The sequence below is a fragment of the Pungitius pungitius genome, chromosome 13, assembly GCF_949316345.1.
Source record: "Pungitius pungitius chromosome 13, fPunPun2.1, whole genome shotgun sequence".
NCBI lineage: Eukaryota > Metazoa > Chordata > Actinopteri > Perciformes > Gasterosteidae > Pungitius > Pungitius pungitius.
This window is the reverse complement of record NC_084912.1, coordinates 3346459-3351073: the sequence shown is the minus strand read 5'-3', so window position 1 is coordinate 3351073 and position 4615 is coordinate 3346459.

Genomic DNA, 4615 nt, shown 5'->3' with positions numbered 1-4615 from the left:
AAAACCTGAAGGTGTTGAATTAGAAAAAAACACACCATTAAACCATCGTCCTCAGCCCAGCTGCATTCTGGGTAATAAAGGCATCAGCAAAAAGGAATTGCCATTTTTGTATGGATAAATGTCTCCTCTGACAAACGAGACGTTTAGCGCCAAAGTGCCTATTTTACCTTTAAATAAACCCAACCCCCCCCCCCCCCCCCCCCATTCAAGCCTGCTCATAGACACCCAGTCAGCTGCACAGACACACTTGACTTATCCTGTTGTGTGTGTGTGTGTGTGTGTGTGTGTGTGCGAGTGTGTGTGAGCGTGACGCTCATCCGGAGCGACAGGCCGCTCTCCAGGTCACAGGGGCGTCTCAGGGCCCTCCCCAGACCCCAGACCCCTCCCTCCCCAAACCCCAGACCCCTCCCTCCCCAAACCCCAGACCTGTCCCTCGCCGGGTCGGGGGCGGCAACAACGGCGCCCCCTTCTGCAACACACACACACACAGCAACAAACACACACATACACACAAACTAATAATTCAATTCAATTCAATTCAATTCATTTTATTTTGTATAGCCCAAAATCGCAAATTACAAATTTGCCTCAGAGGGCTTTACAGTCTGTACACATGCAACATCCTCTGTCCCGAAACCCTCACATCGGCACAGGAAAAACTCCCCAAAATATGAAAAAAACCCTTCAATGGGGAAAAAAGGGAAGAAACCTTAGGGAGAACGTCAGAGGAGGGATCCCTCTCCCGGGATGGACAGACTGCAATGGATGTCATGTGTACAGAATCAACAATGTAAAAGATGTACAATACATTCAATTTCTCTAACTGAAATGATACAAGTAATTGCAAGTAGCAGAAGAGGTGTACGGCAGGACCACTGCAGGGACAACCTCCATCAGATCGAACCACCATCCACAGAGGCTTCTGTGGGGAGGGAGAGCAGAAAGATGTTGGTTTTTGATGACAGTAATATGAATCATATTTAAAGTAATGATGATGGCAGCAGCAGGTGTCAGCAGAGCCATGAGCCAGGAGTCAGAACCGGGGTCCGCACGAAACTATGATCCACGGAGACCTGCTAGGCGAGAAAGCACAAAAAACTCCCGGAAAGAAGCTTAATTAGTGATGTACATTAATAAAGCATGGATGATTGTGGGAGGAGAGAGTGAGAGTGAGAGAGGGGCTCGGTGTGTCCTAAGAAGTCCCCCGGCAGTCTAAGCCTAGAGCAGCTTAACTAAGGGCTGGTCCAGGCTAACCTGAGCCAGCCCTAACTATAAGCAATATCAAAGAGGAACGTTTTAAGCTTTATCTTAAATGAACTGACCGAGTCTGCCCCCCGGACTGAAAGTGGAAGCTGGTTCCACAAAAGAGGAGCTTGATAACTGAAGGCTCTGGCCCCCATCCTACTTTTTAAAACTCTAGGAACCACAAGTAGCCCAGCATCTATGGAGCGTAGATGCCTTGTAGGACAATACGGTGTAACAAGCTCTTTAAGATAAGACGGTGCCTCACCAGCAAGTGCCTTGTAGGTGAGGAGAAGTACCTTAAATTCTATTCTTGATTTAACAGGAAGCCAGTGCAGAGAAGTTAATACAGGAGTTATATGATCCCATTTCTTAGTTCTTGTTAATACACGTGCTGCAGCATTCTGAATCAGTTGGAGAGGTTTAAGCGATTTACAAGAGCAGCCTGATAACAAAGAATTACAGTAATCCAGTCTAGAAGTAACAAATGCATGAACTAGTTACAGACTGCATGAGTTCCTCTGGATTGGATCAATATGTCCAGGTTTTTACTTTTCATACACATTAAATAATCTTTCTTTAAAATATATCTAGTTATCACAAAGCAGTATTTCATCATTTTGATTCTTTGTAGTTTAGCTGTTAGGGCTCGACCTGCCAGAGAGTCGCACACCTGACGCCGCTCTGCTCATCGCCACAGCTGCAGCTCGTCAGCTCATCCCACAGGGAGGTTAAGAAGCAGATCTGCCAGTGGCTCGCTGTGAGTTCGTGCTCTGTGTTTCCCCAGAGAGGGTTGATTGTTCTTCCCCTGTGCTCCTCTTGGAAACCCTTCCGGAATTCCCTACGCAGAGTTTTTGTTTTCCCTGTGAGTATCGTGTGAGTTTTCATTTTTTGATTGGACTAAGAGCGCCCACGGACTAGAGAAGTTTTTGGAGTTGCCTTTTTTTTGTTTTTTCTCCCCCCTGCCAATTAAGGAGGCAGTTCTCGTTTTTTTGGTTTGTTTCTCGTATTTGGTTAATTTGTGAAATAAACTACGCCGTTTTCCGGCTAAACCTAAGCTGTGTCTGGTGTCGTGCACTTGGGGTCAGAGACAATCCATAACAGTACGAACTCACCATGATGACCCCAGCCGACACAGACCGTGGCAGTTTAGAGGCTGCCCTGGAGAGACAGCTTCAGCTGACGGACAATCATACTCACCAGCTGGAGGCGGCCGCCATTGCCGTGCAGAACCTCCAGGCCCAGGTCCAGCCCCTTCAAGCTTCGGTGGAGAGCCTGACTCAGCATCAGGTGGCGTCGGCGGCCCAGCAAGCCGAGATTCTAATACAGCTACGGGCATTGACGGCGGCTCTCACCACCCAGCCGCCGAACCAGCCTCCGCCGGTGAGGGCAGTGATCCCGCCCCCGGGGGATCCCCTCCCAAGTAGCCCTGCGGAACCTGCCTCGTTACCCTGGGAACCCTGCCTTTCCAGCCCACACCCGTTCGGGGGTGACTTCGAGACTTGTGCCACCTTCATAATGCAGTGTGAGTTGGTGTTTACTCACCAACCCAGCCGCTACACCTCCGACGCTGCCCGAGTCGCATATGTGACGAACCTGCTTACCGGCCGGGCCGCCCAGTGGGCTGCCGCTTCCTGGTCCATGGGTGCCAGTTTCCGTCACTCCTACAGGGAGTTCGTGGCCGAGCTCCGCAAGATGTTCCACCATCCAGTAAGGGGTAAGGACCCCGGCGCCCGGTTGGCCAGCATCCAACAAGGCAGCGGCTCGGTGGCGGACTACTCAGTGGATTTTAGACTGGCCGCTGCAGAAAGCGGGTGGAACGACCCAGCCCTTCGGGTTGCCTTCCGAAGGGGACTCTGCGAGGCAGTGAAGGACCAGCTAGCTACACGGGAGGAGCCCGCCTCCCTCGACGACCTCGTCAGTCTCGCCATCCGCATCGATGGACGCCTTAATGAGAGAAGGCGGGAGCGAGTTCCCCGGGGACCCCTCCCTATCCCCCACATCTTCAGCACACGGGAGAGGAACCCGGTCGCCCATTCGACTTCCCCCAGTCCCGTCCGGCCTTCCACGTCACAGACAGCGACCGAGGAGGAGCCCATGCAGCTGGGACGCACGCGCATCAGCCCAGCCGAACGGGAGGCCCGATTCAGGGGAGGGCTGTGTCTCTACTGTGGCCAGAAGGGGCATCGCATCAGCGGCTGTCCCACACGGCCAAAAGATTAGGCTCACCAGGACCCCGGGAGATCCTAGTGAGCCGCCTTTCGTGTTCCCGTAGTCCTGCATCACCTAACCGGCGGGTTAGCGTCACCCTGGCTTGGGCAGATCAACGGATTACGGTAGGGGCCCTCCTCGATTCAGGGGCGGATGACTGTTTCCTGGATTTGGGTTTCGCTGTCCAGGCTAACATTCCAGTGAGGACACTGGAGAAGCCTTTGGAGGCCTTTGCACTGGACGACCGTCATCTAGCCCGCATCACCCAATGCTCCCACCCAGTCTCCCTCACTGTGGCGGGTAACCATGTAGAGACCCGCCAATTCTACCTCATCCAGTCCCCGTTGGCCCCAGTGATTCTCGGGTACCCCTGGTTCGTGCAGCACGAGCCACACATTGCCTGGTCCTCTGGGACTATTCTGGAGTGGAGCGCCTCCTGTCACGCCCAGTGCCTCCAGGCAGCTCCAAGTCCGTCACCCCGCCCGACTCCCCGTGCCCCTTCCCCGGACCTTTCCGCTGTCCCTCGGGAATATCATGATCTGGGAGAGGTTTTTAGCAAGTCTCGGGCTCAGTCTCTACCTCCACATAGGCCATACGACTGTGCAATCGACCTCCGCCCAGGGGCCCCCCTTCCCAGCAGTCGGTTGTACAGCCTGTCCATTCCTGAAAAGGCCGCCATGGATGATTACATCTCGGAGTCAGTGGCAGCAGGGCTCATTCGGCCTTCATCCTCCCCGGTGGCAGCGGGGTTCTTCTTTGTGAAGAAGAAGGATGGGGGTCTCCGACCCTGCATTGACTATCGCCAACTAAATGACATTACGGTCAAGAACCGGTACCCCCTCCCCCTCATGAGCTCCACCCTCGAGCCCCTGACCCAGGCTGCCATCTTTTCCAAGCTGGATCTCCGGAGCGCCTACCACCTGGTCCGGATCAGAGAGGGGGACGAGTGGAAGACCGCCTTCAAGACACCCCGAGGTCATTACGAATACCGCGTAATGCCATTCGGCCTTACCAACGCCCCGGGGGTTTTTCAGGCGCTCATGAACGACGTGCTCCGCGACATGCTGGATGAGTTCGTGGTTGTGTACCTCGATGACATCCTGGTGTTCTCCAGGACTCTCGAGGAGCATGTCCAGCACGTTCGTCGGGTGCTCAAGCGTCT